This window comes from Camponotus vicinus, unplaced genomic scaffold (genome assembly GCF_025532165.1).
Source record: "Camponotus vicinus isolate PSW18456_S1 unplaced genomic scaffold, iyCamVici1.0 SCAF_8, whole genome shotgun sequence".
NCBI lineage: Eukaryota > Metazoa > Arthropoda > Insecta > Hymenoptera > Formicidae > Camponotus > Camponotus vicinus.
Window position 1 is genome coordinate 681,550 of NW_028141980.1, and position 27,980 is coordinate 709,529.

At 38.6% G+C, this 27,980-nt stretch overlaps 1 pseudogene; it reads left to right on the forward strand.

The window, feature by feature from the left end:
* Window positions 1-73: 73 nt before the first annotated feature.
* LOC145975917 (uncharacterized) lies at window positions 74-27,813 on the forward strand (annotated as a pseudogene).
* Window positions 27,814-27,980: the final 167 nt, after the last annotated feature.

Here is a 27,980-nt window from a genome sequence, read left to right on the forward strand (position 1 = left end):
CCGACCACAGCGGAAAATATGAAACAATGAATTATTGCAGCATGTGCGACAATCAGTCCAGAAACGTTAAAAAATGTACGTGCTTCAGCAATTCAAAGATTTCAGTGTTGCATCGATGCAAACGGACATCACTTCGAGCATCTCTTATAAGCAAGGTAAGAATCATTGTTTTACACTTTTATTTAATGCCGAATGACCTTATTATAGGTCGTTGAAATCGTCTAAACATCCGCTATTACACTAAGAATAAAAAAGTATAGCATGCCATTTAAAAAAATGGAGATGACCTTGAAATCTCTGAAGCGCCTCCACCTACAAAAAAATTATTAGTAGCATATTACGGCCCTCTTGGTACCGTGCAACTTTTATAAGTACAAAATTTTTGTATCTCTAAAAATAACGGAGATATTCCAGGTGGACAGAGTTATTGGTCCACCCTGTATATAAAATAAAAAACGCATAATCTTGTATTCTAAGTATTTACAGTTAATTCTTGAAGGATTAACCATCAACTACAGCTTAAGATGGCAGAAAGACCATGGTTTTCCTGGAACTCCGAGACTCATGGAAAGGAAATTCAGATTAGATCTAGCAGCAGAACGAGATCATGAATCCATTCCAAAACACCCGATTACTTGGCGAAAGTAAAAAAAACCATCGACACTTATTTAGATCGAGCGTGGAGAGTGCCTGTCCTTCTCCAAAGGAAAAAAGGAGTAACAGCGAAGGACAAAGGAGGAAGCTGGTTTCTCTCACATACGCACATCTGATATCGACCCTGGCAAAGACAATATGTCCATATCTCTCTCCTTTTCTGCTCTTTCTTCGCTCCAGTCTTCTCTTTCGCGCTACTATACAGGGTGATTCAAAATAACCTAATTGTCTTTAAAATGACACATTCTTGAGTCAATTCTAAGACGATTTTTCCTTTGGCAAAATTTCATCCGATGCTTAGTTTTTAAATTATTAAAAGAAGTAATTAACTTATGACGGATCGGATACAAGAGGCAGGCAAGGGTGGCGCGATTCACCGTCAGACGCGGGTGCTTACGCGGGGCGCCTGCTGCGATCACCTGATCGCTACAGACATACACACACATGCGAATACATACATTCTCATTCTCTCTCTCTCTCTCTGCCTCTCTCTTCCTCCATCACTCTCTCTCTCTCTCTCTCTCTCACTCTCTCATTTGCTTACTCACTTTGTCATTATTATTCTTACTTAAATTATTATTTACTTTTTATTATTATACGTTTTCGCTTTAATAATAATAATTATTTTTTTAAATTAGTTTTTTTTTACGAGATAGGGGAAAATGCATTTTATGCATACTCACCGGGCGGTCCGGTGAGTTATGTGGGACTTGAGTACCAAGTCGAATTACCAACTCGGTACTCCATATCCACTAAAAACCCCACTCTTTCGCGAATTTTCTTTAACACTGTTTATTTGACATCCCGAAATCTGTTTTCACACAACACTAAAGAATAGTTATTATTACCTTGTTCGATGTATTGCTGTAATTCTTTGAGAAATGAATTTTCTGATAGATCGTACTTTCACTCAAATTGAACGTAGATATCACGTTCTAAAGGACAGAGATCCACACTAAATAATTAATCGAAAGTTCTTTTTTCTTCAATTAAAAACCACTCGATTAAAGAAAGACACGCGCACATACGTTATTACACGACGCGACGACGCGACAACGCGACGATATTTACCCGGCAGCAGCAAACAGTTTTTGGTTATGGTAGGTTACGGTAGGTTAAGGTACTAACAGCGCTGTCGAACGTGAACATGTGTTTGATTGAAGACGCGACAATTTAGCGTATAATATTATTATCATGTGATATTTATACATCGTATATTTGTTTTAAAATTAATTAGAATAAATAAATGTTCAATACTTTCACTATTAATGTTAAATATTATTTATTATTAATATTAAATATTTATTTATTATTATTAAATATTATTATTAATATTAAATATTTATTTATTATTATTAAATACTATCATTAATATTAAATATATTTATTTATTATTATTAAATATTTATTAAACTATTATCTGATTGAAAATCGATAATCATATGAAAATAATATGAAAAAATATTATTAAATTTTGGCGTTTCAATCTCTCTTTTTTCTTATGGTTTTAAAAACGAAAGAAAATGTTCCAAATGTTCAACATTATTGGTCGCTATGATTTCGTTTTTAAAACCATAAGAAAAAACCAAGAGAGATTGAAACGCCAGAATTTAATGATATTTTTTCATATTATTTTCATATGATTATCGATTTTCAATCAGATAATAGTTTAATAAATATTTAATAATAATAAATAAATATATTTAATATTAATAATAATATTTAGTAATAATAAATAAATATTTAATATTAATAATAATATTTAATAATAATAAAAGATATTTAATATTAATAATACTATTTAATAATAATAAATAAATATTTAATATTAATAATAATATTTAAGAATATTCAATAATAATATTTAGTATTAATAATAAATAATATTTAACATTAATAGTGAAAGTATTGAACATTTATTTATTCTAACTAATTTTAAAACAAATATACAATGTATAAATATCATATGATAATAATATTATACGCTAAATTGTCGCGTCTTCAATCAAACACATGTTCACGTTCGACAGCGCTGTTAGTACCTTAACCTACCGTAACCAAAAACTGTTTGCTGTCGCCGGGTAAATATCGTCGCGTTGTCGCATCGTCGCTTCGTGTAATAACGTATGCGCGTGTCTTTCTTTAATCGAGTGGTTTTTAATTGCCAACAGTGATTATTCGACAGTGATTGATAGTGATTAGTGATAGTTATTGGTAAATTTCTCGTCTTATCGAGTGAGTGATTGAATGTGATTATGTTGAAGTTTATAAAAAAATACAGTTTATAAAAGAAAAAAGAATTTTCGATTAATTATTTAGTATGGATCTCTGTCCTTTAGAACGTGATATCTACGTTCAATTTGAGTGAAAGTACGATCTATCGAAAAATTCATTTCTCAAGGAATTACAGCAATACATCGAACAAGGTAAAATAACTATTCTTTGGTGTTGTGTGAAAACAGATTTCGGGATGTCAAATAAACAGTGTTAGAGAAAATTCGCGAAAGAGAGGGGTTTTTAGTGGGTAGGGAGTACCGAGTTGGTAATTTGATTTGGTACTCGAGTCCCACATAACTCACCGGACCGCCCGGTGAGTATGCAGAAAATGCATTTTCCTCTCTCTCTTAAAAAAAAACCAATTTAAAAAAATAATAATTAAAGCGAAAACGTATAATAATAGAAAGTAAATAATAATTTAAGTAAGAATAATAATGACTTAAAGTGAGTAAGCAAATGAGAGCGAGAGAGAGAGAGAATGAGAATGTATGTATTCGCATGTGTGTGTATGTCTGTAGCAATCAGGTGATCGCAGCAGGCGCCCCGCGTAAGCACCCGCGTCTGACGGTGAATCGCGCCACCCTTGCCTGCCTTTTGTATCCGACCCGTCATAAGTTAATTACTTCTTTTAATAATTCAAAAACAAAGCGTCGGACGAAATTTTGCCAAAGGAAAAATCGTCTTAGAATTGACTCAAGAATGTGTCATTTTAAGGACAATTAGGTTATTTTGAATCACCCTGTATAACTGCACTAAAATATCAATTACCAATTATTTTTTTTTTACTATCTATATATTCTTCTCTTGTTAAGTTACCTTCATATTTTAATCATATTTTAATCATTATTATTGGTAAAAAAAAGAGGGGAAATCTTGTGCAGGAAGGACGAAAGAATAAAAGGAAGGGGTTATGGAAGTCGCCTTTTCTTTCCTCCTTCTTTTAAGAAAAAGAAGAAAGGAGAACTAACATATACTATTATAATTACTTTATACACTTATACTATATTCTTACACATTACTTTAAATATATAATAATGCATACAATTCCCCTTTTTCTCAGAAAGAAAAGAATCGAATATTTCTATTATTTGCAAATGTTGTGTACCCCCCAACATTTGTCTAAGGCGGGGGATGTTACGTCCGATGGACGTCGTGATTCCTTTCTTTCCCCGAAACTGTACAAAAACTATACGATAACCATGTGCGCGAGTAACTCTCGGCGATATCTGAACCAAGGAAATGAAAAATAGTAAATAAGCCTAGACTACGCGGATAGCCTGTCGTTATAAATAAGAAATTCCACTAAAATAAAGAGCTGTAATAAAATCGAACTCGCATATGTTTACAGTTGGGACGTCCGTTAGAACCATTGGAACTCTAGAAACAAAGCGATCCTTCTTAAGAATCGCGCCAATAATAAACATATATATATCTAATCCTTGCAGCGGATATCTGAGACCGAGAGACTCGAAGCAATAAATAAACAAGAAAGTTAGAGCTAGGGATGGCCAGTCGTTGGAACTTAGAAATTTCAAACAAAAATCGGAACCAGAGCCGCAATAAAATTTTTTTATAGCGATCCACACGTGGAGCTATGAAATCAGAAACTCTTCAGGCCTGCAGTATCCTAGGCAGGCTATCAAAAAAAAGGGAAACTGAACAATTCGCCTGGCCACCCTTAAGTGCTAGCCGAAACGCGAAAAGACTCTCGCGATTCATAAATCTGTTCGCTAAGCTCCCACTCTCTGCTGGATAGAGCCAAATCTTGAACCAAAAGGACCATCCTATTAAAATTTTAGAAACGCCTCCCCCTCCAAAATCAGCCTTCTTGCCCTTAAGAAGGGAGTAACTTAATTAAATTATCTCATTCGCCCAAAAAGGATTCCCACTATCCAGAAAAGAGGATGAGCAATAATTTTAAAAACTCGAGCGCAAGACGCGAGACACAATTCCGTATCAAATTTCTTCTAACGACACATAGTTTTCTCTGCCGTATTAAAAGTTGTCCGTTTGACAATAAGGAAATTTTCTCTTCGGGTTAATTAACTGATCGAAACGCGAAGTGTGAGCGAAGTGCAACCATTCTGAATCAACTGAGTCACCTGTTCTCCAGCATCGGAACCACCCGACTCTCCGACCGTGATTCAAGATCCGTCCCGGCTAAATTGTTTTTTTTTCTCTATCATATCAACGCTCTCTATAAGTAGTAAGTCCGATTTAATTTTATTCTCTCTCCCCCCCCATTTGTTAACTGATTGTCATCGGGAATGATCCTTGACCAATTAATCTCCAATCGCTACTTTAATCGATAGATAAATTAAAGAATTTATCAACATCCATTTTCTGGACAATAAATTTCAATAATTTAATAATCGTTAATTACTCCTTGTCTCTTTCCTCTTCCTAATCATCTTCCTCATTCCTCCTCGTTCGCCTAGAATCTCTGCAAGGCGGTTCGCGAACTATTCCCAGTTCGCCTAGAATCTCTGCAAGGCGGTTCGTGAACGATTCCCAGTTCGCCTAGAATCTCCGCAAGGCAGTTCGCGAACGATTTCTAATCCAGCTCAAATCTCCGGAAACCGATTCCCGATTGAACCCTCCTAAATTTGAAACCTTTTCTTTGAATTTCCAAACTACGTTATTTCCTTTCATTTCCCCTTTTCTCTTAACCATCCCTTCACCTATATAATTTCATTATCAATAATCAACAAATTAAAATCAGTTAAATTTAAGAATATAAACGGGCTATTATCCCGTCTAAGATTCAAGTATCTTTTCCCGATGACAACGGTAATAGAGTTAACGGTAATTAGTTAGCGACAACCCCTTAACCATATTTTAAACCCCCTCATTCACCGTTAAATCATTATTAGTGCCGAGGCACGGTAAACGCCGAGCAGCGTTGCGGCGTCGGAATCGTTGGAATCGGGCGCTAAAAAAGAAATTGACTACGGGAATCACACCCCCCGTTGAGAACCAAACCCCGAATAATAACGTAGAAACAGATAATGTAACGGACTCCCCTTCTACCCCACACACTAATAGTGATAATAGTAATAATAGTAACAATAGTAATACTAGTAATAATAATTTACAAAATCCTGACCTACAAGATACACCTCCACCTCCTAGCTATTCTCCGGTCTCCTCTCCCGAACCCCCTCGTTCTCCCTCACCTCCTGTCCGGGAGCGTACCCCTCCCATACCAGTTATCACCCTCGACTCCGATTCCCCCTCTCCTTCAGTTCATGATCATTCGAATTCTTCCGAAATTGGTGAGGCTCTCGAAGATTTCGCGAGAGATCTCCCCGATTTAGGCGAAGATTCGTGTAATTCCGAGCCCTCCTCTAATTCCGCTGACCCCTCTTACCTTCGCGAAACCCCTGAATCCACCGATCCCGATCCATTGAATTATTTCCTATCTCAATTCCCCCTCCTCGATCTCCCCCTATCAGAAGGAGCCTTCTCCGTAGGCCCTGGTCTAGTGGACCACGAAGAACTATTGCATTACCTAACCACCGCCCCTTCCAACTCAATCATCCCCTGGTACCTCCCAGGTTCCCGATTTCCACTAGGAGTTCCAATCCAAGCTCTGTGGAAAAAATTCCCTCCGTCCACTATCCAATTCGAAAACCCTTGACCCTTCATCTTCTCCCATTTCGCTTTATAATGCGCATGATTAGATAGCAAAATTTGAAATAAAAGGAAATAAATTTGTAATAATCCAGCCAGGATTAATTAATTAAGGTTAGATTCCCCACTATTTATCCTGGCTGACGACCCCCGAACCTATGTAACACCCGCGAAATCCCCACCCACACGCACTACGACACACACAAAAAAATGTAATTATATTTTTGCAAAAACAAACTTTTATATAACTGTAAAAATGTTCATATTTCACGCAACTAATTATTAAATAAATTATAATTTATGGTAAAATTTTTATTTTCTTTTTACCCGCTCTCATTCCCTGAATCCCGAAATCGCACAGAGTCCCGTCCCGAGTAAAAAAGATTCGATTCTCTTACCGAAAGGGGACCGACGAGCGTAACGGCCTGGGACACTCACAGAGTTAAAGGGACCATTCCGGTCACTGACCTGTGCCAGGCCCTTGACAGTGCGCTCGACCCGATCCATACACACGCCCGAATAAAGTGTGTCACGGGGTAAGTAAGTTACGTTCTTCCATACGGCCCATCCATTCCAGGGTCTGGACGTAACAACAGTAAAAAAAAACTTCAACAAGCATTTTGTGAAATGAAAATAACTAGAAAAAAAATTAGCTCAAGTGGAAGTAGTATCAACTACAGCAGATCTATGGAGTAAAATGAAAAGGTTATATATATAATTTTATATATATTTAATAAAATTGAAGATAGTAACGCTCGCGTTATATTTAAAATAAAAGTAGGAAAATTATATGAAACTTTTCTGATATTTCTGATATTTAATTTATGAAAATTTCATAACATATATATTCATATTTTAATATTCATATATTACATGATGTTGAAAAATGTAGTTTCACTTTTTGAGGATTCATTAATTTATTTATTTATTTGAATGTTATTATAGGAGCTATTTAGGAATAACAGTGCATTGGATTAATAATACAACTTTAAAAAGAGAATCCGCTGCGTTGGCTTGTCGGAGAATAAAAGGAAAGCATACTTATGACGTTTTAGCTAAAACTATTAACTCTATCTTCGTAAAATATCACATTCAAAATAAGATTGGCTGTATCACTACTGAGAGTGGATCAAAGCGTTTCGATAATATTTTATGAAATTCGATATATATACACACATATTTCAATATTTCAATATTTCAATATTTTTTTACTTAATATATGTTTATAGAAAAAATGTTTGTTTTTGATGTACTAATATAAATCAATATCAATTATTTTTAGAATTTTCGAGAAAGATGATAGCGAAGAATCTATAGAATTTCACAATCTAAGCGATTTATTAACTGTGGACGAAGAACATAGTAGTATAGATACAGAAGATGTGATCACTCTTCACGCACATCACAGATGTGTTAGTCATTAGTAGATATGGGCCACTATGGTGCGTCAAAACAAACCCCCACCACTCGGCCCCTGGCGCCGTGGGCGTGGCCAGGTGAAGTGGAGGGAGGCGTTCTGATTGGTGGAAACAATGCCCCACCTCCCGAAGTCTCGATTTTGATTGGCTTGCACCATAGTGGCCCAGAGTTTGATTGGCTTGCACCATAGTGGTCCAGAGTTTGATTGGCTCGCACCATAGTGGCCCAGAGCTGCGATTGGTCGACGCCGGCTGTGTCGCCGATTTATCAAATTTTTATTTCCCTACCTCCGCGGTACTAGACTCGAAGAAGCAATCCTCCTCCCACTCCAGCCCTGGCCCACCTGTATAGGGTTCCGAGTCAAATTCCCGTTACCTAGCCCTTAGTCGCTCTCGCTACGTCTTGGCAGAACGAACCCCCCCACCTACCGACTTTCGGAGGATAGCCGGCGGTATATGTCTCGAGGAAACAATCCTTACCTCCCCACTCCGTCTCGGGGCCCGCTATGGAATATCGAAACAAGCTCCCTCCGCTCGAACGGTTCATGACGCACTTTATCGGAAAAAGAGACAAAGCATCTCAGTAGGAGACAATAATTATTATAATTATTATAATTATTATAATTAGACTACATTGCACTACAGAGGTAAAAAGATGAACATGCGAATGATTGAACGCGAGGCGGGGGTGTTATAAAGGAAGAAGGGAAAAGTTAAAAGTATTAAACTCGAATTAAGATAAAAAATTTTTACATTTATTAATATTTTTCAAAACCAGCCATTTTTTAATAAAATTTTTGCTTATTATTAATATACAGAAATATATACAAAGAAGAATTATATTTATATTGTTATAAATTTTACATTTTTCTTATGCTACTTACAATATTTATAATTCTATTTTTTAAAATAAAATCGGAAAATGCGCGACTTTTATTTAAAAAAGAAAAAGTCACCCAAGAAATAAGAATATTGTTATACCGACACATATCCGTATGGTAGCGAATATCTGCTATTGATAAATCTACGCTTTACTAATACCGGCGCACGTATTTTTGTTTCACTTCGCGTAACAATTTCATGAAACGCCGTACGTCGAATCGCATTAAAGCGTAGATTTATCGAAGTTTCGTTATTTTCTTCTTCTTCGTTTTCCTGTGTGTCTTTTTCTCTCGCTAATAGTAGCTTTTTTATAGCATTAAAATTAATTCGTCGCGAGTTCTCGTAATTGAGAGTAATACCCTTAACTTTACAAGTTTCGTGAGTATTACCCTCCGGTGTTCGCACGATGTAGGCGTAAAATTTCGGGCCCCCGGACACGAACGCCTCGATATAGCTACCGCGGCCGTAGCTTTCGAGTTCATCCGTCATGTCGCCTAGAAAATTTCCCGTAGGCGGCATGTATTCGTTCGAATCACCGGTGCTTATAAAAATACACGAATCCGTATCGTAATATAATACACGACGATCTAAACGTTCTAGGTACTCGTACAATTTTAAACGCGCTAGTGCAGTCGTATACGCTGCTATCACGACGTTTGTTATCGGCGAGGGAACGAAAGCCTCTTGTCGCAGTCGCCACGAAACATACATTACCTCGTCATTCACGGGTAATATGTCGGTTATCTCGTATTCGGCGCTCGTTAGTAATGTCGCGAAACGTTGTTGTGTTTTTACGATTTCGGTAGTCGGCAAATTGGATCGTTGGCCGAATTTTCCCCAGAATGAATTTAAGCATAGTTTCGCAACCGAGCGTAAACCAGGATTCCGCGCGATGTTTCGCTTATCAAGAACGATACCCTCAGTTTTTTCATATTCCCTCAAGTATCGCTCTTTTGCCTCATCGTCGTTTTCCCCGCATTCGCACGGCCAACCACTGGCTTCCTGTTTAAGCTGTAAAAACGTATTAATATATTCAGCGAACATTCCACCTTGCCGCGACGCGCGATCGTATTGGCTAACTCTATATTGCCAAATTTCGCTTACCGACGTTACGAGATAACCTTTCTCGACGGCCTTGCATAATTCGCAGGTTACCCAGGTACCCTCGAATTCATGCTCGCTATCATTATGAGTGCACGGTGTCTGAGAAAATGTTTCGCAGCAACTACGACATAACGCGAAGAGTAATTTTCCTCGTACGCGATGCGGAAGTACGGGGTGAAATAAATCACGAGGAGGGAGTACTCTACAGCGTATGAGGCCTTCGAGCGAGTCGAAATTATAATTCGGTGACCTTCCGACTAACGTGCTACATTCATCGCCGACGTAAATTTCCGGATGACCGATCGGAAAAGCGCCCGTCTTCAATACAAACGGGTATAATGAGCATACGTCGACGTAGCGTATTTTCTCCGTACCTGTGACTTCGTATTGAGTTGCGATATTTCCCGTACGCCCACCGAAAAACGCGTCGCGAGGATCGAGCGGTGGTGTTTCTACCATCGGATGGTTCGCGAGAAAATCATACATTACGCGATTGTCGCGCATTTCTTGGTCGAAGGCGCACTCCCACTTTTCCGACACTATGTATCCCCGCTGACGAAGGCGCCATGAAACTGCGAGAGTTCGTTCATATCGCGAATTTAATGTATCTCCGCGATCCTCCCCCGACGAAAGCGCTTTATCGCGATTTACAGGGAAACAAGTTGGACATCCGTGCCAAAAGCAACCGTGAAATTGCAACACGTGACGCTGCGTCTTTCCCGCAACAGACGTTTCGAAATAACCATCGACGAGCGTACCCTCGATCGTGCGATATTCCCGCGCACGCCCCGCGTGATTTATACGGCGGTCGAGTTCGCGCTCCATCCATATCAGCCATTGTAAGGCTTTACGCGAATGATTGCTCGCGCATCTGTATCCCCCCGTAGGAATAATGCCTATCGTATCGGCTTGCAAAAAGTTTTTCCGGAAAACCGTCATGCAGGTCGAAGCAATAGTTGTACATTCCTCGAACGGGCATACATTTCCGCGATCTAGGAAAATTTTTCTAAACGCTACGCACGCTCGTCGAAGAATATCAACATCGTTACGACAATAGCGCACTATCTCGTGTTGGAAGTCGAACACGGTATTTTTTTCCCTCATTTCGGTATGCCATGTGAGAAAGCGTTCGCGCTCTTGCGATTTCATGTTATCCGGAGAATAATATTGTACATCGAGTAACGGTCCGACGTACGTTTGATTTTCGATAGTATTAAATAAATGCGGAAAAATGCCCTTATCCTCAGTATCCTTTAGCCCGAAAGCCTTAGGTAATTCGGATAAGCGCATCGGCATATAATTAACGCTATCGATGAATTTTGTATGTCCCGCGGTTAAAAGAATAATTTTTGTGTCGTTTAAAATTACTTTCGGTTCAATATCCCTACAATTTTCCACGATATATTTCAAAATAAATTGCGCGTCGAACGCTTTCGCATTATGCGCTATACAAATTATGTGTTTAAAATATTTTACCGGACGCGTAACGAAATCTACAAACTGTTTAACCGGATCGCGTTGAAATACGAACTCTCGCACTCCGCACCAACGGCACCACACGGGCATGTTATTTTCCCCCACGCATGCTTCACAAATCTGTTGCGCGATGCATAGCGTCGGAATATGTTTTTTTATATTTCCCGTTCCTTCGACCGTCTCGTCCTGCCGCGTTTCGAAATCGTAAAATACGAAAGCCACACGTCCCTTTCCGCGTTCATATGCACGTTCGTTCTTTTCCGCGTTATCACATATGTTCCGTGCTTCTTCTTCTCTCGTGCTAGATATATCTACCTCATCCGATACCATCGCTGATGAAGATGGCCCGGCAGAGGAAATATCGACACGTTGTCGAAGAGGTTGCATATAACACATATGATTGCGCGGTTGTTGTGAACGGCATAATTTGCAATAAGAAACGCCGCATTCGTGTTTTAAATTCGATTTAACGATACGCCCGCAACTATCGCAAAATCGCACGATGCTACAAACATTAGCGCGTGTTCTACCGTCGTACGATTTCTCGCTACGATGACGCTCGAAACACCTTGCACCGTAAAATAGCCGATTGCACGCGTCGCATTTTATTTCGGCGTAAGTGGAATCGCACGGTGGTGCGGATAAGCATCGCGGGCATTTATTTAAGCACCGGTGACTATTGGGTCTATCGTTTCGGAAGCCTACATTCCACGCTACGCAATAATCGCGAGTACCAGCGGCGGCTTTTAAATTTAAAATAGGATTATAATGTCGCGAATCCTCGTAATACATGATATTTAATCGCCGCGAGGACTCGCGTCCGAGAGAAGCGAGTATTTCGGCACCGTCATACATCGGTTTTTCGCCGCGACCGAAAGTATTAAAATTATACACAATAATTGCGATATTGTCGGCGGCGAAATAACGCTGGAAACGTTCGATTTCACGAATTCCACAACCCTCTTCCGGTATTGCGACACCGGCATTTCTCGTTAATTGCAATGCACATTTGCGTTGTAACGAAGAATGCTGATATCTTATCGCGTTCCATTTCTCATGCAGCTCACCCGTACGGATATTACCGCGCTCGCTATAATAAGTTTGAGCTACTACGAGAGCTCGAGGGAAGCACAGGTTATCGGAATTATTAATTTCGACTATCGAACGTTTCGCGACATCCTCCCGTGTTAACGTCACGCGACCGCGACCCGAAGGCATCGAGACATTATAAACCCGTATGTTAAATTGGTCGGCGATATCGAGACCACCGGCGCTCTGTGCTAACGAACTCACAAGTCTCCAAATGTCCTCGTAACTCAAATCACGCGCCGGACGAAAAGATATACCCGCAGGACCATGCGATAAATTCGGCGAATCAAACGATAATCCTACGTAATCGCCCGGTTCACATGAATTTAACGCATACGCGTGAATTTCGCGAAACGCGTTTTCTAACGAGTGATATATATCGTTGCCTTCAGTCAACGGACGTATCGCGAAACTCGCTTCTCTACCGATTACCCGGAATCTTCTAAATTGTCGCGCATTTTCCGATATTAAATTTACAAAATTAAAATTATTATTTCCGACCTGTTGGTGAAGTTGTTGCTGCTGCTGCTGATGTTGCTGTTGTTGTTGCTGTTGTTGTTGTTGCTGTTGCTGCTGGTACTCATGCTCCTCCTCCTCGTCCTCTTCACCCTCCTCGGTCTCGGATGAAATATTTTCCGAGCGGGGTAACTCGGCTACCTCCCCCTCAGTCTCATCCTCTTCCGCTTCTTCTTCCTCATTGGTGTGGGAGAGCGCAGAATTTTGTTGGCCGTCAACACCACCTCCGTATTGTACTGTTAAAAAACCGTATAAATTATAAATACTATTTTTGTTATTTTTATTATTTTAATATTTTTATACTCGAATGTAATCCGTACTATAAATATTATAATACAACGAAATAATCTCACCTTTTTAGCAATATTTGTTGTTTTTTATTCCGCTACTAATATTCTGGGGAATAGCTAATCCCCCAGCGACGAGTTTCTAAAGAAAAATTAAGAATTTGGATTAAATTCGAGCATAAAAATATATCGAGAAATAAATTATTAAAGTTACCTTCTCTGGAGGGAGCGTATATATTTTCCTCTTCTTCCTCTCTCACAGTCTCTTCTTCTTCTTCTTCTTCTTCTTCTTCCAGCACTATCACTTCTTCCTCTTCCTGCACTTCTTCTTCTTCTTCCCCACTCTCTTCTGGCTCTTCTTCGTTAATCTCCACTCTCACGCGCTCCTCCATCTCTCGCGGAAATTCTAATAATATTTCAAGATTCGAATATTTAATATTATAGAAACAAAATTTAAAACAGTTCTAAAATTATTTTTATATTTGAATTTTCGTTTTAGCCTATTTTTTACATAATCATCATCTTTACCCGGCGAGAACACTTCGCTATCAGGGCTACTGATTGCATATGTGATGTCGTCAGCGTTCATGTTTTCCTCGTCGTCGTCGTCGTCGTCAAGAACGACAACGGGAATCGCCGGATTTTCCTCGAGTAATCGCGGTCTTCCTGAAATGTAGAATATTTTTTATTAGTATTGATTATTTTTATTACTACCGAACATTCTATCCGAGAAAAATTAGCACTCGTTTTCATTACGTGCAAAACTTACGCGAAGGACCTGCCTCGGGTTCTTCCTCTGCGCGGCGTCTACGTGAAGGTCGCACTATCGCTGTTCTCGCGAGATTATTGTTTCCTGTGATTAATTAGTAATTAAATATTTAACTTTATAATCGCGATTTTTCGTATTTTTTCTTTGAAAGCAAAAATAAATAAAATAAGTAAAATAATTACCCGTCGACTGGATCCTACTGTAGTTTTGAAGTAGGTAGGTTATATGTCCACCTACATCTTCCTCTTCTTCATATTTTTCATCTTCGCTCAAGGCTCTTCATGCACTAATTATTTCGCCGGCAATATTTAGTAATTTCGCGTCGCCGCCGAAATGCCCCAATTTATATAAAATTGCAAGCAATGTATCGGAGCAGGCACACGCGAAATTCGAAAATACGCTGTAATTATGTTCACTTGTTTCCGTTAATTTGGAAATGTAGCTCGCGGAATTTATCTTTGGAAATAAACTCGCAGCCAACTTTGCACAACTCGATATAAAATTTTTATTACACGCCATTTTTTTTTTTCTTAAAGGAATAACACGCGAGTGAAAATCGTACAAGTTTCCTCGGGCAAAGAAAATCTCGAAAATGCTTATATTCGGTTAAGCGTTGTCCATTTTATATATTTTCCTCCCCACTCAAAAAGGAAAATCAAACAAACCTTTATCAGCGCACGGAGAAGTCCATAAAAAATGTAGAAGTTTGAAACTTCTTGTAGTCGTATATACCGTATTGTAATTATATTTTTCACCGTAGCGCGAATAATCTATTTCATTTCTTATTTTGTTTTTCGAGAAAGCAACTGACGCTAAACATTTTGCTAATTACCTTAATTAAGTAATGGTTTACGCATATGATTTCTTAAAAACTAGGCGTAATAAAAAAAAATTTGTAATTATTTTATTTGTCAAAGATTTTTATTTTGCGTCGACCATAGCTATTGCTCGAATATAATAAATTTTTAAAATTATTTGTTTCTTTATAAGAAAAAATACACGTTTAATGCTAATAATAATAATAATACACGACGTGTTGCTGCGTGTTCGCAGTAAAGGACAGAAGGAGATATCGGGAAATATGTTGAAAACGTAGTAAAAAGTACTCTGTGAATTTTTTTTTTAAGAAAAACTTGTTATGTTATTTATTATATTTTATCGATGTACATTTATTTATTGGTTTTCATAAAATTTTCGTTTTTGTAAAATCGCACGAGAAATTTCATTAAATTTAAGCGAAAGTATCTCTACAAATATAATGCTGAAATATACATCTAAAAATGTTAAATTATTAATTTGAGTTCGAACACTTTGTTCGATTTGTTCATAATTTCCTTTAATTGTGAGTTTTATAATTTCGCAATCTATGTACGATGAGGGAAGTTTTAATTCTATTTCGTTTATTATATAGTTAGCACATGTATTGACAGTATCAACGATATTAATTAATTGCGACAAATGCGTATCTATGCATTTTATAATATTTTCCAAGCCGAGGAAAGTAACTTTCTGCATCACGATAGCGGTGTTATAAGTTTTTCGTTTCTTCGATGGAGGTTGTTCTTCCTTCTCGACATTACTCGCGGAATATTCGTTGGTTTCCTTGTATGCCACTAGAATAGCCCTCGAGCCATAAGCGCTGGTAAAGTTGATGGTGATATTGTTAATAATAATCGGATTTATTCCTCCCGTTCTTTTTTGATCGTCGTTCAAATACTGTCTCATATGTTCCATGCAGGATTGAAATTGCTGCCACGTGTCGGAGTCGAGACAAATCCCATCGGCATTATTGCTCGTTAATTTAACAATTGGAACAAAACAGTCTTCCTTCGTCGATTGCAATCCCACTTGTATCTTCTTAGTGAAGGATGAATTAAGTCCGTATGTTGTTGATAGCAACAAATGTCGGTTTCTTCCACCGTTGCCGATTTTATTGTCTCCATTTCCCGGCTCCTTAATATCGCAAACATGCGAGGATTTCACAAAACTGGCTATTTCGGTCGTTCCAGCCATTACTATTAACCACTCGAAACAAACTCGAAAAATGTACTGTGCAAAAAATAATCACAACAACAACGTTAGCGTATTTGCGTAGAATTTTTCTTCTTCGCTCGAGACTTAACTTCTGTTAACGACGAAATTCGAATGAATACACGGTTTGTCCTCGCGCTTATATTACTGCTTCTCCCACCTAAAAAAAAATCTAAGCAAAAAGAGTGGGGGGAAATAATATGGGCAGAAGTGAGCATAAATGCGTATTCAAACAAAATATTTTACAATAATCAAAGAAAAATACCGAGAAACTTCTATAAACGTTTCTAGAAACTTCTAAAAATTTTCTCTAAGCTATATCTCGAGTGATTCACCACGGGAAAAATATTTAGGGGATGTTTTATTAAGGAAGATTCGAATGATAAATTTATAAATATTACGGGCGGGGGTATATCTGAATGTTTAATTTAAAAAAAATGTGAAATCTTATCAGATTTCTTAGTCGATACGGTATATATGCTGTTTCAGCATGAGAAAAAAAATAGGTTGAGGATTTAGGATGAGGGTTTCGCTAGGGTAGATTCAAGGTGAGAAAGATTTTCCATATCTTCCTAAGTTATTTGGAAACAGAATTGTTTTCTTAATCACTATTGCAAATATAGCGGGGTTATTTTAAAATGAAAACCATTGACGGTTATCTTAAGATGAGATTATTTTATTGAATGTCTCTAGTTTTTTAACGTGTGTTTAGGGTTTTAAGAATCTCTAGATATTATTATTATATCACGGGGGGATAGTGTTTGTCTGAGTCAGCTATCGGTTGATTCATAAAATACGAGTATGTACAGGTATTTTGTAATTTAGGCGATACATCGATTTAAAATATATTTTCCAGAATTTAAGCATTTTATTTTTACTATAAGCGTATATGGAGAATCAATTATAAGCTCATTAGCGTTGGTGCTCGCGAAAGTCGCCGATGCGAGCCTACCCTCGCGCGAATACGCTTACTCGCGGTCGCGCGTCGTGTATCATCTAATCAGCGGTGCTTTCCGCTCGCACGCGTAACAGAGAACGCTAGCGCGAGCACGTGGCCGGCGCGGATGGGGCCCCACGCGAATAAGCTTATTTTCTTCTTACATTCCTGTATAATATTCGAGGAGCATGCGCATTTTTTTCTTTCTTAGATTATTGTTGTTAAATATCGTCGTTTACTTTTTTATTTATGAGATTGTTCCTAAACACGAAATCGATTATTTTGTGTAATGGACGTGCGCTGGAAACATCCTTGGATCGTCTGCGGTCCTACGGGATGCGGGCAAACAATTTTCGTGAAAACATTTCTTCGACATTTATCCCGCATGTCCGATGTCCGATTCGAGAGAATTTTATTTTATTACGCCGAGTGGCAAGATGCGTATCAGTGCTTACATTGCGACACGGGAGAGAGAGAAGAAGAGAAAAGCGAGAGCAAATATAGCGATAATGCTTTAATAAAATCGAGGAAAAATATAATCGAATTTCGCGAAGGGTTACCGCGTCCGGAGGATTATTCTAACGATGCGCTTTCTCCGAAATTGGTGATAATCGACGATCTTATGAGGGAATCGTCTTCGTGCGACGCTATCGTGGATCTATTTACGAAAGGAAGTCATCATAAGAATCTCAGCATTATACTCATTTCGCAAAATCTTTTCCATCAGGGACGTGGACAGCGCGACATATCTCTCAACGCGAATTATATAGTAGTTTTCAAAAATCCGCGCGATCGTGCGCAAATTCGTCATTTAGCGCGTCAGGTATATCCCGACGATCCAAAATTTATGGAAGAAGCGTACTACGACGCTACCTCGAAGCCGCATGGATATTTATTGCTCGATTTGAAACAATCGACTCCAGACGAATACCGATTTCGCACGTGTATCTTTCCGGAGGATACTCTACATTACGTCTACATACCACGTAAATCTGTCATTAGAGCCGGAAGCGTATAAAAGAAAGGTATTCGCAGCCGCGAGTTGTAGTTGTGCGATTACGACGCAATGGTGAAAAAAGCAGACCCTAACAAAACATCATCGACAGCGACAGCGAGGAATTTACCGAATAGCGCAATAAAGACTGCAAAACGTTGCATCGGAGAGAGGAACCTGTGTCTCTTAAAAACTCTATGCTATTTGAAAAAAAATCAAAGAGCGGCGTTCTTACGCGATGCCGACAATAAATTTGTAAAGTGTATTCAGGAGTGTATTTTCAATACGCTCGAAGGTAACGTACCGCTTGAATCTAGCGAAAAAAAGCGCTTGTCCAAGCATAAAACGACTTTACGGCGCATCGCGGCAAAGTGGGGTAATTTGAAGACTAAAAGAAAACTATTGGTACAACGTGGAGGATTTTTACCCTATATTATCGGTCCTATACTCGGAGCTTTATTATCACGGATTATCGGCGAGTGAAAAGAAATACAGTTCTTTATATTCTTTGTGAGGAAAAATAATAATATTTGGAAAAGTATTAAAAATGGAAAAGGCTAAAAAAATGGTTTTAATTTCTACGGAAAATCTCGAAAAAATGCAACGAATGCAGCAGCAGCAGCAGCAAAATCAACAGTCGGAAAATGTTAATAATACGGAAAATGATAATAATAAATCTGTACGGACACCGGGAACCCCTTTATCGCGACTCGATGCGGAGATGTGTCGTATTCTCAATCTCTCGACTCCCGCCGACGAGGGTGAAAGATGGAAAATGTATAAAGAAGTACTTCAACGTTATCTTTACTTTGTTCGGGATGCAAAAAAGCGTTTTCGCAAAGATTCGCGTGGGGCTTTAAACGGCGACGCCGATGATAAAACTGAGCAAGACGAGGACATGTACTTGGAAGATGACGATACCGAAGAATTTACGCGTACTTTAATTAGTAGCGTTGAAGATGGAGGAGGAGGTGACGCTAATAGTTTCGGAAAAAAGCGCGATCAATCGGCGGAAATGATTAAAAATATGATCGAAAGTGTGCCGAAAACTTATCGCTACAAAGCTCACACGCTATTGAAATATTTACTCGATGCTCCGTCGTCAAAGATCGGTTGGGATAGACAAGGACTCGTGACTATAAACGGTGCGGTTGTAACGGGTTCGAATATTAGCGATCTCATAAATGACGCGATACGCGAGAGAAAAACAGTAAAAGCAATCGGAAGAGTTCAGTTTGCGCGATTACTGCAGGACATAAACACACCTTCCAGTCTCATAGGAAATCGTAGTTTTTTACACGTAGGCAAAATAGCTCGTCGTATTAAAAGCAGCGAATTAGCAGCTGTTACTTCCACTCCGAAAACTCGTCGTTCACGCAGCAGGTTAAACGAGACGGTTGTATCCGAAGGAGATACGGTATTTATATCTGCCGATGAGGATGAGGATGAGGCCGATAAAACATTAGCAAGTAAGGACGAGAATTCCCCGACGAAGAAAGCAAGAGGTTTATTCGGTTGGAGCAAATTCTAATAAGATGGAACTCGAAAAATTATATTACGATCCTTCGCACTACGCGGGTTATTCAGCGACGGTCAATTTATCACGAGCGGCTAAGCCGAATTTCTCGCGTAACGAGGTTGTCGACTGGCTTAAATCGCAAGACGCGTACACGCTGCATCGTCCAGTACGACGAAAATTTCCGCGTTTACATTATAACGTGACAAATATCGATGATTTATGGGAGGCTGATTTAATCGATCTTCGTAATCTTAAGAGTTATAACGACGGATATTCCTATCTACTGGTGGTTATCGATGTACTTAGCAAATTTGCTTGGGTATAACCTTTGCGCGATAAAACTTCGGCGTGCGTGATAAAGGCCTTTCAGAACATATTCTCGAGAAACAAAAAACGTTTACCCGTTTACCTACAAACCGACAAAGGTAAAGAATTTATCGCGAGCGCTGTACAAAAATTCTTAAAAGAAAAAAACATCCGATTTCGTGTAGCGCGAAATCCCGATATCAAAGCAGCTATAGTCGAACGTTTCAATAGAACACTTAAGGAGAGGATGTGGCGCTATTTTACACATAAAAATACTCGCCGTTATATCGATATTTTGCAGGATATTGTTCACGCTTACAATCATACTCGTCATTCTAGCATTAAAATGCAACCAGCGATCGTTACGTTGGAAAATGCGCGTATCGCGCGAGAAAATATGAATCGACGTTGGAATATCAATGCCGAAGATGCTGAAGGAAGAAAAAATCGCGGGCGCAAACAAAAGTGTAAATACAGAGCGGGCGAGCTCGTACGCATTAGTAGAGCAAAAGCAGCGTTTGAGAAAGGATACGAGGCGGGATGGAGTGAAGAAATATTTCGAATTCATCGCGTTCTCGAATGGAGAAGACCTCCTGTATATGAACTAAGCGATTTACAGGGCGAGGTTATAGACGGGATTTTTTACGAGCAGGAATTAACGCAAGTTATTAAAGACTTACGAGAGGGAGAATTTATCGTAGACCACGTGATAAAAACCAAGGGACGGGGCGACAATAAACAATTACTAGTTAGTTGACGGGGATATCCTTCTAAATTCGATTCTTGGATATCAGCCTTGAGTTTAATATCAAAATGAGAGGGGAAGAATTTCACATAATCCTCCCGAGTAATAGTAGCATGCGCTACTTTCCGGAAAATAAAACAACGTGTTTCACCACCGAATTACCTCAACGTATAGACTTAAGCGGTCGTTGGGAAGTAGCGCTCACGGAGATCCAGTTTCCGTGTAGCTTTTTACATATACGCCCTGGAGAAGGAACAATAAAATTTATCGATATTAATAAGAGCATCGATGCGTTTTCTCATGCGGATGTCGAAGTATCACCAGGCGTTTATTCGAGCGTACGCGATATTATAGAGACAATGAATGACGCGTGCAAACCCGTAAAAGCCCATGTCGTTTGGGAATTAAAAGCTGGTGGTAAAGTTGTTATGAGACTTTCCTGCAAAGAGAGGAAATGCGATATGGAACATCATGTGCATTTTTCCGACAAGCTTTGTCGTATGCTCGGTTTTGATTCACGCTGTGGAAGTTCGAACGATCTACTACCGATCTACTACAATCCTGACATTCCTCCTTCTTCGAGCATTGCTTTTCCAAAATTTCCTTTTGTACTCACGGGTGACGACTATATAATAGCCGACATACCAGCTAGTTTGTTGCGAGGTATTCCAGACAAACTTTTCGTCTACTGCGACATTTGCGAACCTTATATTACGGGCGATGTACAATCGCCTCTTCTTCGAATAGTCGCGCACGATGCACGAAACGATTATCCGTTTGCATCCACTCAGATAAAGCATTTTTCGCCCGCGCAATACATCGCGCTGCGGCGAACGAGTTTCCGTACGATCGAAATAGATATAAGAGATCAGCTGGGGAAGAGCATACCATTCGAATTCGGAACGTTGACGGTAACTTTGCATTTTAGGTGTATCGATTAGATATTATAAAATACACGGAATCCGCGAAAGAGAAAAACGCATTTGACCGTTCATTATTATTATTATTATTAATGGACTATTACTCGGTATATCGCGACGAATTACAGAACGGAGGCGGTCGCGGCGGCGGAATCCCGCGAGTTTTCGTCGGATCGCCCTATCAGCGCGGTCACGGAATCGGCAGTTTTCTCGGGGGATTATTCAGACGCGTACTACCATATTTAGGTAAAGCCGCGCGAGCTGTGGGAAAAGAAGCTTTACGGGCTGGCGTTAATGTAATCGAAGACGTCGAAAACAATACGCCATTTAAGGTAGCGGCCAAACACCGTTTTGAAGAATCGCGAGACAAACTCAAGAGAAAAGCCAAAGAAAAAATAAGTAGTCTAATGAAGGGTTCGGGATATAAGTCTGATGCGAAAATGCATGTAGCTCAGTTCCCTTTTGTCGGGCTTGATAATCACATCGCACGATCCGCAATAACATCGGCTCGCAAGCGACGACGGACGAGTAAGAAAATCAAAGCGGTTGGGAAAAAAAGAACGAGTACAAAAGCGCAGAGAAATAAAAAGAAGAAGAAAAGTCGTACGGTTGTGAAAAAAAGACTTAAGACGTCTGCGAAACGACGTAAAATCGGTAAAAAACGTATCGTATCCGATATATTTTCTTAAGCGGTTATATTCGGAGCATTCTAATTTAACGACGATGGCGAGCGACGGACGACAGCGAGCAATTTGCGATAAAGAAATATGTCTTTTCTTCACACGCATTCGAGCGAGTGTTTAAAGAGCGAACTAGATCTCTTCTCTCTATCACCTACGCAAACTAGCATCGAAAATTCGCAATGGATTCATTACAAACCCGTGACCTCTCTCTCGGACGACTCGCCGATAGAATTCGTCATCCCCGGACACGGAGAAGAATATATTTAGATCTCACGCACACCATGCTGAGTCTTCGTCTACGTGTAGAAACAAACGCCGATTCCGCGAGACAGGCTTCAGGAACAAGCGCCGAAAGAATAGCCGTAGGCCCTGTAAATCATTTGCTTCATTCTATCTTCAATCAAATCGACGTGTATTTCAATCAAAAGCTCGTGTCGCCTCCAAACAACGCTTACGCGTACCGAGCGTACATAGAGGCGTTGTTAAATTATTCTTCACCCGCAAAAACTTCCCATCTAACTTCCTGTCTATGGGACATGGATGCACCCGGACACATGGACGATCTGTTGGAAACAAATCCCGGCAATCCCGCTCTCGCGAGACGCGCTCGTTACATTTCCGGAGGAAAGGCGTTAGATCTCGTAGGACATCTCCATTGCGACGTTTTCAATCAAGACAAATTTTTAATTAACGGTGTAGAAGTACGGTTGAGATTCGTTCGTTCGAAAGATTCGTTCTGTCTCATGGAAAGTAGCGGAACATCGAAAATTCACATTCTCGACGCTACCTTGCTCGTTAGAAGGGCGAAAATAAGCTCGGGTTTGTTACTCGCGCATGCTAGAATGATGAGTAAAGTTACAGCCAAGTATCCGCTCACGAGAGTCGAGGTTAAAACATTCACGATTCATAGCGGCGTTATGGGTGAATCGTTAGATAATGTAATACTCGGTCAATTACCGAAGCGAGTAATAGTCGGTTTCGTTAGTAATAAAGCGTTTAACGGTGACAGAAAATTAAATCCGTTTAATTTCAAGAACTACGGAATAAATTTCTTCTCGCTGTACGTCGATGGCACGCAAATCCCCAGTAGGCCTTTGCAACCAGCTTTCTCCGAGGAGGAACCGCTTTACATCGAAGCTTATCAAACGCTTTTCTCGGGAACAGGTATTCATTTTTTGAACGAGGGAAATTCTATAAGCAGAGACGACTATTTCAAAGGATATACTTTATTCGCTTTTGATCTTACTCCCGATCTATCCGCTAATTGCGCTGGACACTGGAATCTCGTCAAACATGGTAGTTTACGATTAGAAGTGCGATTCGTAAGAGCACTTTCCGAGACGATTAATTGTATTATCTATGCCGAATTCGATAATGTCATAGAAATCGACTCGTCTCGTCAGGTCATCGTCGATTTTTCGGGGTAAATTTTTTATAGACGCTTAAAATTGTTCCCCCTCTACTTCGCTCAAAACTCCGACATCAGTGCGCAACGTTTCGAAAAATATTCAGTTTCGTTGGAGACACGCTCGGCGTCGTTGTTTTACATAGAGCCTCGCGTCGAATCACATAAGTTTTTTTCGTAAGATGGATATAGTCGTCGATATTCAGGGTTTCCGCGATGCGAAGAAAAAGTTTATCCCTAAGGAGGTTGCTATTGTAGCGATTGACGCTCCAATCGTCGATCATTGGATTATGATACCGACGCATTCGTTTGCCGAATTACCTGAAAAAATAAGACAAGAAAACAACTGGCTCACGCGAAATCATCACGGCATTGAATGGTTCGATGGCGAAACTAATCCGAAATATTTTACATCGCAACTGCGGCAAATTACAAGATGCGTGCGTCACATTTATGTTAGAGGAAACGAGAAAGCGAGTTATTTGAGGAATCTACTTTCTAGAAATATATATAATTTGGAAGGCATCTCACCGGCATTCAAAAATCTGACGGTAGAAGAAGAGTGCGGACATCACGGATTTCGAAAATTCGGAATCTTTCATTGTGCATTACGCAACGCTTACAAATTAAAAAGCTGGATTGTTGCGCAAAATAATTTCAGCAGCGACGGAGACAGCATTACTCGAACGACTTGCAGTTCTCCCGAAATTTTGATAGTAAGCGACGACGACGACGACGATGAAAATGAAAATATTAAAGCACAATCAAATAATAAAATAGAGAAGAAAAATCTGCAAAAAATCGAACGTACGGCTATTAACCGCCCCGCGCAAACAGAAAATCCGTTAGCTGTACAACCCGAAAACAAGCCACCAAAAGAAATTATTCAAATAATACCGCTTGTTCGCTCGTCTTCACTGCAAACAAATGGACTCTCGCGAAATTCTGCAAGCATTGCGTCAGCTAGATGTCAAACATGTGGGAGTCTATCCTGCCGACAGATTGCCGATGGCGTGGACGAGGTCGACGGCCATCGTCGCTAATACGGACAATCATAATCGCCCTGGAGAACACTGGATCGCTTTCTTTCTCGACGAAGACGGTACAGGGACATACTTCGATAGCTACGGAATACCGCCCTTGTATCCGGGTTTTTTCCTACGTCTCCGGCGAAATTCCAACATTTATCGATGGAATACCGAACAACTACAAGGGCTTTTCTCTCAAACCTGCGGACTCTACAGTTGTGTATTTTTATATTATATGTGCAGCGGTTACGATCTCGATGGATTTCTTAGTCTTTTTTCCGAAAATTGCAAATATAACGATCATTTAATCGTAGAATTATTTCATAAAATTTTTCTTCGCGAAAAAAAACATGAAAAATATAATGTTAATTAATAGCGTGTTTAATTGTAAGAAGATATAAAAAAAATTTTTGCGAAGTACTACGAATTGTATGCGGGTATATTAATAAATGTGAAAATTTTTTATCTTAATTCGTGTTTAATACTTTTAACTTTTCCCTTCTTCCTTTATAACACCCCCGCCTCGCGTTCAATCATTCGCATGTTCATCTTTTTACCTCTGTAGTGCAATGTAGTCTAATTATAATAATTATAATAATTATAATAATTATTGTCTCCTACTGAGATGCTTTGTCTCTTTTTCCGATAAAGTGCGTCATGAACCGTTCGAGCGGAGGGGGCTTGTTTCGATATTCCATAGCGGGCCCCGAGACGGAGTGGGGAGGTAAGGATTGTTTCCTCGAGACATATGGTATACCGCCGGCTACCCTCCGAAAGTCGGTAGGTGGGGGGGTTCGTTCTGCCAAGACGTAGCGAGAGCGACTAAGGGCTAGGTAACGGGAATTTGACTCGGAACCCTATACAGGTGGGCCAGGGCTGGAGTGGGAGGAGGATTGCTTCTTCGAGTCTAGTACCGCGGAGGTAGGGAAATAAAAATTTGATAAATCGGCGACACAGCCGGCGTCGACCAATCGCAGCTCTGGGCCACTATGGTGCGAGCCAATCAAACTCTGGACCACTATGGTGCAAGCCAATCAAACTCTGGGCCACTATGGTGCAAGCCAATCAAAATCGAGACTTCGGGAGGTGGGGCATTGTTTCCACCAATCAGAACGCCTCCCTCCACTTCACCTGGCCACGCCCACGGCGCCAGGGGCCGAGTGGTGGGGGTTTGTTTTGACGCACCATAGTGGCCCATATCTACTGTCATTTACTAAATCTAATTGCTGTAAAAGATTCAGAAAAGACTTTAGAAAATGATTTATTATACAAAAATAAATATAGAACAATATTCGCAAAGTTGACGAAACTTTGGAGCAAACAAAATCAATCAACGCAAATAGCTGATAAAATAAAAGAAATGTGTGATGTTTACTTGAAAAATGTCATTACAAGGTAAGAAAAAATTTTCTCTGTCGCTCTATATCTCTTTATAGATACAATAAATATTATTCTTGAAAAATAATAAAATAACGTTCCTATTTCATTAATTTCTTATTTTAATAGATGGAATTCTACGTTTGACTCTATAGTGCAGCTCGTAAAATTTTTAAAACATCCACAAAATATAAATCAGTGTCTTGATTATTGTAGCTTGCAACGACTGACCGATAGTGAAATAAAATTTTTACAAAAGTATTGCCAGGTAAAAGAACAAAATATAACATATAAATTTTATTACTTATTATTATTTATAATTATTTTATATACATTATTTGTGTATGAATAATATAAAATATAAATCTTTAATTTTATTTTTAAGATAATGGAACCTTTGGCACGCGCATTGGATATTTTGCAAAGTAAAAACGGCATGTATATGGGATATTTATTACCCTTTATTACTTTTAAGCACTTTACGAGACAAATTAGAAAAATTAAATGCGGAGGGAGTTATTACAGAATGCCATTCGTTACTTACTTCCATTCAACAAGGATTAACTAAAAGGTATGAGATAACATAATAAATAATAAATTTTACAAAAAAGTTAATATAACACTCCAACAATAATAATTAAAAACATAAATATATAAATACATAGATCATGAAGACTCGCTCCACATTCGCTGGTGATGGTGTCAGTTATAGTTTTATTTGTTACATATTTCAATCCATATTTTCCGAGTTTTCTTCAATGAAATATGATATATATGAAAAAAATATTATAGTAAAATTTATCATGAAAGTTGTAATATTGGCCCATACCAAAATTATGATGAAATTACTGTCTACTATAATTTTTAGTGATCTGTACACATGATATATATTTGTGGCGAGGTTGTGGTGCCACATTATGGTTTTATATAGATGATAGAGAAAAAGCCGGGGAAGAGATTCGTTGGTTCGGTCATTATTTCATTATAGTTCAACTTTTGTGATAATTTTTATTATGTTTACTTCGTATAAAATACATCATATGTAAATACATTTAATATGCTTGTGTGAAACATTAATTCCAAGTAATATAGTAAATTAAAGTTATTTTCGTAACGAGAATGATGCATATGGCTTAATTTCTCTACATTTAATAAATAATAAATAATAAAAAATAACAAAATATAAATATAAATAGCTATAAATATAAAAATAACTATAAATAAATAGCAAACAATAATAAAATGACAATAAGAACTAATATATTATATCTTATTACATCTATATTATATCTTTTGTAACTAATTTCAGATTCTGTACACTGTACGAAAAAAAGGAATTAATAATTGCAGCCTGTCTACATCCAAAATTCGAATTAAATTGGTTGACCGGAAATAACAAAATACTTGCTACAAACTATTTAGAAGGTTTATTGGGAATTCGATCAAACGAAAATTCCCCAGATGCTAATAAACAAACTGTTGATCTTTATGATGATTTTTTTTATTTTCGCCAAAAAGTACATTCTGATGAAGAAGAATTACAACAATTTTTAAAATCAAATGACTGCAATATTGAAATGTTACACAATTATTCAAAATTAAAACTAAATTTTATTAAGTATAATACACCACTTCCAAGCAGTGCATCAGTAGAACGATTATTTAGTTGTGGAGGCTTAATACTAACGCCACAAAGAGGCCATCTTAATGATGACACAATGGAACATCAACTTCTTCTAAAAATAAATAAAAATTTTCGATAAAACGTACAGATTTCATCTCAGAGATTTTTATAAAGGTACGTGTTCTAAATTATTAAATTTATTAAATGCTATAAGTTACAAAGAAAGTCTATAAAGAAAATTAATATGTATATTTGAGAACCTAATATATATTTTATTTTTTCTACGTTAATATCAAAACATTTATT